Source organism: Myotis yumanensis, unplaced genomic scaffold (assembly GCF_028538775.1).
Source record: "Myotis yumanensis isolate MYYU_CA2020_CCGP unplaced genomic scaffold, mMyoYum1.0.hap1 SCAF_1, whole genome shotgun sequence".
NCBI classification, from domain to species: domain Eukaryota; kingdom Metazoa; phylum Chordata; class Mammalia; order Chiroptera; family Vespertilionidae; genus Myotis; species Myotis yumanensis.
The window spans coordinates 181819445-181828459 of NW_027223752.1; the positions used below are offsets into that span (position 1 = coordinate 181819445).

The 9015-nt window shown below is 42.6% G+C and overlaps 1 pseudogene; it reads right to left on the reverse strand.

Moving 5' to 3' along the window:
* Positions 1 to 703: 703 nt before the first annotated feature.
* On the reverse strand, positions 704 to 4778 carry LOC138992445 (large ribosomal subunit protein uL4-like; annotated as a pseudogene).
* Positions 4779 to 9015: the final 4237 nt, after the last annotated feature.

A 9015-nucleotide genomic window follows, 5' to 3' on the forward strand; every position in this document is an offset into this window, starting at 1 on the left:
ACAGGTGTTTGGCAGTGATACTGCAGAACTTGGCATTATGCTTTTACCATAAGCCATTTTTTAATGTCCTGTCTGACTGAATAAGATGTAGTGATTGCAGTGCATTGGCACAGGGTCTCTTCTAGAATGTGTTCCTGGAAGGTAACTTGGCAAATTTCACGGCAGCAGTGGCTGTCCTGTTTTGTTCAGACTCTGAACTTATTACTTTATCTGTTTAGCAATGAGGAGAAAATGCTTGTTGAGTCATTAATCATTAATGCTTGTTGAATGAGCAGGTTAATGCATCGAGTTACACTTTCATTAATTTTCTTAGTGGAGAAGTGGATATGAGATCTTAAATATGAAGCTAAGTGTAGTGTTTAATGGTGAAGGTATGATCTCACCTCTTCTTGTGCTTCCTTAGACAATCAGGGCTTTGCAAAGTGTAAGTTCATATAAATACAGTTCAGAATCTCTTTCTGAACAAAACCTAAGAGAGCAGGGCTGCACGAGTGACTCGAATCTTGCTTCTTTAGAAGATGTGGAAGGGAAAATGAGTTTCAAGGGTCTCAGGCTATGCTCTTTTGCATATATTAGCTCACTCTTCACAACAGGGAAGGTTTTCGTTTGTTTGTTTTGTGTTTCTCACTGCCTTTGATCAGATTTTTATTCAAAATTAGCTGTCCAAAGTGATTTGACCTGTATGGAATAAGCACATTTAAGTTTATGCCACAGGCTTCTTTTCTCTGGTGGGCTTCTGTTCTGTGGGCTTCTCAGCTGCTGGTTTCTTGGTAGCTGCAGCCTCCTTTCCCACCAAAGGCTTCTGCTTTGTAAGGCCAACAGCCTTCTTTCCTTCGTCCCTACCACAGGCTTCTTGCCTGGAACCCCCTTCTCATCTGTTTTGGCTTCTAGCGCTGCTGCTGCTTTATCCAGCCCGAGCTGTGGTTCTTGGCCTGGAGAAGAATGGGGTTCCAGTGCATGGTCATTGCATAGAGGTTTAACTTCAACATGATTTGTGGGGAAGCATGGAACTTGGTTGGAAAACCTGTAAGGAGGAATCTCCAAAAGGTCAGAGGCCTCTAGGGGATTCTTGCCAAAGGCAGCAGACCCTGCCTTGACTTTTCCAAACAAGTCTGAGCTCTTGGGTGTTTTACGGGAATCTTTATGTTTAGACTTCAAAACGTCCTTGTTTTAAAGACACTACAGATACATGTGCTTCTCAAGGATACTGATCCTTCTGGTAGTATTTAGAGGTTAATTCTGGTTCATGCTGTTGCTACAATAAAAGCCTAAGGAGGCAGGCGAACAGGGTTGTCTGGTTCCTTTAGCCAGGCAGTCCCTTAGCCCTCTCTTTCACAGAAACGTGTGTCAGAGTAGTAATCCATTCATCCATCGCCCAGGGTCTGCTGGTCAGCCCCAGCAATGATTCCTGGGTTATCCAGTGGATTCTTCTTCAGGACTCTGTGATGAACCTACTTGTGTGGTGTTTGGTGAGCTCTTTGGGTCTCTGGGCTTTTCAATATTCTGCTCATGTCTGTATTGGGCATCTTGTACATGAGAAGGTGGTAGTTACTCTTGAGGGAGGCAGTTTTACTCCAGGTGTCATAAGGAAAGCACCTTCAATCCAAATGCAGACTCAGCCCAAATATCAACCAGGAGCAAGTTTCAAAATGTTCAGTTTGCTTACATTAAGCAGAGTAATTCCAGAGATGTTTCTGAAAGCTTTGATGATACCATTGTCCTCATAGATGATGCAAAGTCCCTGCCCTGGATACAATGGTTTCTCATTTTGCCCTTGCTAGCTCTCATTCACTGAGGGGTAGAGACCTTCTTTATATAATTCCAGGCCTTAAACTTCTTTTTAAAAAAAAATATATTTTATTGATTTTTTACAGAGAGGAAGGAAGAGAGATAGAGAGTTAGAAACATCAATGAGAGAGAAACATCGATCGATCAGCTGCCTCCCGCACACCTCTCACTGGGGATGTGCCTGTTGGGGTCCAGCCCCAGCAGGTCCAGGGGTTCCCAAAGGTGTGGATGGAGTCAGCGAAGAAGGAATGACATGGAGGAGCATTCAGTTGATCAGCATGGTTGGGTTCTCTCTTTATTGTTCTATTACATCTATATTTATACTATTTGATCCCATAAGCATGCCTCTATAATTACATCATGGTATGTTTTAGGAAACCTTCTACAGTTCCTAGTTTCATTTCCATAATCCTGTCTCTATCTAGTTCTGTTGATTTTAATCTTGTCTAGGTTAATCTCTGTGTTCCATTATAAGGGCTATTCCAAGGTCACTATTTGATTGCTCTACTAATAAGCTACAAGGAAGTGACTGAAGAAGTTTATCCTACCCAGTAAAGGTTATGTCCTCCCAGCCTCGCTGCTTGCCTTCCCTGGGACTGCCCTGTGTCAGTAGGTGTCCAGGGGTATAGGCTTTGGTGCTTCCCTGGTGGGCAGACCCCTGGGGATGTGGGCCCAACAAGTCCCAAATTTATTGCCAACAGTCTTAGTCCAAGTTCTTCATAAGTAATACATGGTATTTCTGTAACACTAGGGGGATTTACTGATTTATTCTCTCCCTTAGTCCTGGTAACCCCTAACCTGGGGAAACAACCTTTCTCGGGGAGGTGGTCCTGTTTAGAACACATAGCGCTTAAGAGGGGGAGCAAACATATGTCATATATGGCAGGTCCCTTGAAACATAAGCTGTGCAGATGTTTCTTCCCTGCAGTGACTGTGTCAAGCAGCAAGGGTGGACCGGCTCTTGGCATGTGCCCACAACCAAGGTACATGCCCTTGACCGGAACCGAACCTGGGACCCCTCAGTCCGCAGACCGACGCTCCATCCACCAAGCCAAACCGGTTATGGCAGGCCTTAAACTTTTTAAAAAAATAATTTATATATTGATTTGAGAAAGAGAGAGAGAGAGAAAGAGAAAGATCAATTTGTTGTTTATACATTCATTGATTGATTCTTATATGTTCCCTGACCAAAGTTCAAACCCACAACCTTGGTGTATCTAGGATGATACTCTAACCAGCTGAGCTCTAAGGCCTTAAGTTTCTTAAGAAGCAAAACTACATCCTTCGTTTTCTTGTAACCTTCAACTTTATCTTCAATCACCAAAGGAAGTTCAGTAATTTCCTCAGTATGATGACCTTTAGACATGACCAGTGCTAGGAAGGCTGAGGCAGCCATAGTAGAACAGATGGCATATTGCTTCTGTGTTGTGTTCACTCTACGGTGCCAATGGTGCCAGGTTTTGGCTGGTGCAAATGTGTGGCCCCTACAACACATATTTCCAAAGCACCTTGGCCAGAATGATGAGTCCCACCACCTTGAACTCTGGGAATTCGAGCCACAGCTCTGCCAGTACCCCAAGACTCAGTACTGGTTTGATGACCTGCCAATTCACTGACAGACTAGGGTTGTCTATTGTTTTTGTGCAAGTTGGTGTGAACAAAGTTCCCAATATCCGGTTTATGGGAGCCTTAAACACAGCAGGCAAAGTGACATTTTTGCCAGATGATTCCCCCTCTTTGGAGTACACTGATGTCAGTGGAGTACACTGATGTCATAGTGTGGAGAGAAGGCCACAGTCCTCTCAGCCCGGTGGCTTCCACAGGAAAAGCCAGGGAAACCTTTTTATCATTTTTATCCTTGAGGAAATGGGGTCTTGGAGCAGCTAATAAATAGCAAGAGCCAATCCAGACCCCTTTGAGCTCAGTCTGTGTTCCTTCTATCCTACCACACCTCCTTTATATATTAGCAAAAGCAAAACCAACTCACTACTGTCAACATCTCCAGCATCCATCTGCAAAAGGATCTCTGGAGGACATGAAAAAGTTATACAGTCATGATTCAGAAACTCTACCTTGCTGGATGGATGAACATATTAGAGGTAGCAACTGAGTGTACGTCGCCTAAATAAACTAGGATAGAGAACTAAATTATGTCCAAGCCAAATGAATACAACTCGGGAGCAAGTGTGAATGAATGGATGCAGAATGACGGTTTTAAACAGCACTGGACTTAGAGGGTCACTCATGGAAGCCCAGTAAGTCATTCTATCAATGATAAGCATTTATTAAGAACCTACTCTATATGTCTGTGATGACACTGGGGTGAGTCTTGCAGGGCTTGGGGAAGGGAGTGGTAGATTATCTCCCTAGAAGAGTTTTGTCCAGGGGCAGGAAAGTGAATTACACCAGAAGGTAGGAATGTTCACCTGGATAGGTGAAGCAAAGATGTTTGCAGGCAACCAATGTAACCAGTGAAGTCACACCCTTTGGTCACATGTCAAGCATAGGTTCTTTCAGGGACCAGGAGACTTAAGTCATGTCTTAGGAGGCAGGTGGCCAAAGGCAGGACTAGTTGCATATTTTTATGCAAAACAAAAATGCCAAACCCTCATTCAAAAATTATGGGGACCTATCAGGTAGGAAGGCTGAGATTTTGGCAAGGGCCCCAGGCAGCTTAGAAAGTGCAATAGAGCTCCCGAAGCTTACCACCTAACTGGAACTTGGGGGAAATCTCCCCACTGTGTATATTCAGTTGTGAATTTCAACTGCAGGAAGATGTCTCTCTCACCAAGGCCCTCCTCCAGTTTCATACTAAACAAGAAAATAGCACATTCTCTGCCTGTCTGTGGTTTTGCTCCATGTGACCTTTCTATGAGGTAAGACCTTGGGCTGAAGGCTTTCCCACATTCACTGCACTCACAAGGTCTTTGTCCAGTGTGAACTCTCTGATGTTTAATGGGGCCTGAGCTTTCCACATTCACTACAGCCATAGACTTTTCTCTAGTATGAACACTGTACAATGGGCTGGAGCTTTAGCCAAAGAATTGCCCATGTTTGTCCGTATGGCATGGGTCAGTGGTTGAGCATCAACCTATGAACCAGGAGGTCACGGTTCCATTCCAGTCAGGGCACATGCTCCGGTTGCAGGCTCAATCCCCAGTGTGGGTCATGGAGGAGGTGGCCGATCAATGATTCTCTCTCATCATTGATGTTTCTATCTCTCCCTCTCCCTTCTCTGAAATCAATAATGAAAATAAAATGAAATGAAATAAAAATAAATAAAAAGCAACAACCTGAGGACACTGGCTATGGATTCAAACCCAGGCCTATTTCATCCTAAAGTCAGTTATTTTCCACTTCAGAAGTCAGATAAAGTTAGTAGGTTCTTATATATTAACTATTGGCCGGGTGCATGAATTCATGCACATTGAAAGGGAATTAACTAGAAGAAATATTTTAATATCTCCATTGGCCCTTTTTTATAACAGAAGTATCAACCAAATTCACGATCAACAATGACAGATCAAAACACATGCATGCGATTGGCTCCAGTGAGAGCTTTATATATATCACACACTTAGCCTTTTATAGATATAGATAAACTTGCTTAATTAGACCTGCTTTCTGATGTAGCTAAACTTTTTCCAGCCCAGAGAAGCACCCCAACTTCTCTTTCAGGTAATTGTCAGCAACAGAGCAGTAAATATCAACACAAAGCAGATTATTATTGTAGATCACGCAGGCAGAACAAATGGTAAAATATTTATCTGCAGCAGTGTTTGACTATAGTCTGTGCAGTGAGAAAACCTGAAGTAATTTTCAAGGTCACTTTCTTACTTCTTTTCAGCTGGGTCAAGATTCTAAACTTTCTAAATCTCCATTTTCCAGCTAATGAAAAGAAAATATGATTTCATCAATTCTCCTATCTACCTACTCCAGGACTCCTGTGAGAATCAAATGACATGAGGCATGGGAAAACACTTCACAGACATTTGGTTAAAGTGTGAAATGTTTGCACCTGGCTATAAAGCAAGTCATGTTCCTGAGCTAAGAAACTCCAAGGAGGCTAGTCGCTAGGGAGAGGAAGCTGGGTGTGGCTACATGATATCACATCCACCCAGCACCCACATCCACTGTTTCTGGGCTGGGCTGGGCTGTGGGCCGCATTTTATGCCATGGGGTCTTGGCAGCATTGGCTGTGATTTGGTGGGCTATCACTCTAGGGTGGTGGTGGGACCTGTGTCCCAGTTGGGGGGAAGCCCGGTCCGCAGTGCCGTTTCTCTGTAAATGGCCAGTGTGCATCACGGCAGCTCCTATGTTAAGCATCTGCCCCCTGATGGTCAGTGTGCATCATAGCGATGCATCGGATGGACACTTAGCATATTAGCCTTTTGTATATATAGATAATTAGATGGGGAAAAACTCCAGAAGGAACCTGAGAATACTGCACCTATTCATTGGAAACCCAGAAGAAAAGAATAATTGGAAAATGTGTCAGGAGAGGACATAGTAAAAGCACACTAAGACCTAGTCCAAGACAAGACAAAATACAAAAGTTAACCATTCCTGACTATATCTGTGGTTCCCACTTCTCCGTCTCTCATTCACTCCTCAATTCACTGCATTCTGCCATCTGAGTCCACCACACTGATGCAACATCCATCTCAAAGGTACACAATAACCTCAATGAACACGGTGATTGCTTTTAGTTTTTAATCTTATTTGACCTCTTTTCAAGTTTTTAATCTTACTTGACCTCTCTTCAACACTCCTGGATCAACTCCTCTCATTGAAATAGTTTCCTCTTTCAATATCCTTATGGTTTTCCTTCTAAATATCCAGCATCTGCCTTGCCGGTGTGGATCAGTTGGTTGGGTGCCATCCCATGCAGCAAAAGGTGGCCGGTTCAATTCCTGGTCAGAGCACATGCCAGGGTTTTGGGTTGCAGGCTCAGTCCCTGGTAGGGGGCATGCAGGAGGCAAGAGATCAATGTTTGGCTCTCACATTGATGTCTCTCTCTCCCCCTCTCCCTTCTTCTCTTTCTAAAAAAAAAAATCAATGAAAAAACGAATGCTTTAAAAGTATGTAAATAAATAAAGAAAGAAACAAATAAATATCCATCAGCTGCTTCTCAGTTTCTTGACCTTTGGTTGTTGGTGTTCCTAGGTCTACCTCAACTCTTTCTCAGTGTGCATTCTCCTTGTGCAAGCCAATGCACTCCTTTTTTATTTAATTTAAATTCTTTATTGTTGAAAGTATTACATATGTCTCCTTTTCCCCCATTGACCTCTCCTCAGCGCATGCCCTCACCCCCTAGTGTCTGTGTCCATTGCTTATGCTTATCTGCATGCATACAAGTCCTTTGGTTGATCACTTATCTCCCCTCCCCCCACTCACTCTCTCCTCTGAGGTTTGATGGTCTGTTAGATGCTTCTATGTCTCTGTATCTACTTTTGTTTATCAATTTATGTTGTTCATTATATTCCACAAATGAGTGAGATCATGTGATATTCATCTTTTTCTGACTGGCTTATTTCGCTTAGCATAATGCTCTCCAGTTCCATCCATGCTGTTGCAAATGGTCAGAGTTCTTTCTATTTTATAGCAGAGTAGTATTCCATTGTGTAGATGTACCACAGTTTTTTAATCCACTCATCTGCTGATGGACACTTAGGCTGTTTCAAGCCAATACATTCTTATGACGTGTATACTGATGACTTTCAACTGTACCCTTGATCCAGTTTTCTCTACTAATCTCCAAACTCAAGTATCTAGACATGGACTAGAAACGTCCACTCACAGGTCCTGTGGGCACCTCAACTTCAACATACCCGGAATGGAATTCCCACCCAAATCTATTCCTTCTACTCCACCTGTCTGGCTAAAGGCCAGTGCCTCCCACTCAGACCCCTTTCCTTCTTCATGTCCCTAATTTGACTCCTCTGCTCTGTCTTTATTGCTCTTTCCTTAGATCCAACTGACACGGCAGCTTCCCAACTGACTTCCCTGCCTTCAGAGTCACCCTTGCTCATTCTCCACATGTATCAACATGGACCTGACCACTGCATGCTTACACACACGTTTGCATTCTGCCAATTTTAGCGTTGCATAAAAGGCCATTACTTTGTGGACTAGTTCCTGCCATTCAAGCACTTCTTCCACTTCCAACTTTCCTTCCTACACTTTATCCCAGTATGTGTATATTTCTCTCTCTCCCTGTAACACATCTCCCCTCTTCTTTCTCTGGTTAACTTCAAAATTCAGATGTCATTTCCTCTGGGATGTTTGTTCTGAGACTTCTCCAGTCTGGATTAAGTTTCCCTTCTATTTATTCCTATGACATCCCATACTTACTTCTATTCTGACGCTTATTACCCTATATCATAATCCTTTGTTTCCTTCCCTTTCTTTACCTTTATATTATAAGTTCCTTGAAAGCAGAAACTAGGATATGTGGCACAGGATCTGGCACATAGTAGGCACCTTTATATTGTAAGTTCCTTGAAAGCAGAAACTTAACATGTGGCACGGGATCTGGCACATAGTAGGCATTCAAAAAGCTTGGGAATGCATGAATGACATACTTAGAATAAAGAAAAGTTATCTCATTCCTGGGCCTTATTTTAAAATTTGAGGGTACACCCTTCCAAAAAGATGAATTATAGAAAGAATAAAAATTACTGTTACTAAGAGACCAAGAGTAAACCCACCATAAATCAATCTCCGGGGGAGTTTCATGGCCAGGAAGTTGGAAATGACCACTCGCATATTTATAAACAAATATGATCACAAGCTTTCTTATCTCCAGCTTGTTTTCCTAAAAGCCCATTTGTCTTTCCTAAAGAAAGTTATTTGTTCTTCCCATAGAAGCCTTTTCTACGCTCCTTCTTTTCCCTGCTAAGTTAGATACATATGCCTCAAACTTTAACCACTTAGCTTCTAGCTACTTCCGTATGAATAAACACTTTTTCTTCTGTTAATCTGTCAGTTTAATTCTCAGGTCTCCAGGAACTATACCTAAGAGGGTAGAACAAACGTGTTTCCTCCTCAGACAGTTCATATGCCATGTATCAATATGGACCATAAACTTGTAGGTTTTTGTGATTATGGTAACACATACTGCAGTTTATGTCACAGTTCTCTCTTGTGGGGCACATTAATGGTTTCTAATTTTTTACTATTTTTAAATCTCATCTCCTTCGTGCCACTTTCTCTCGCCTTCTCTGC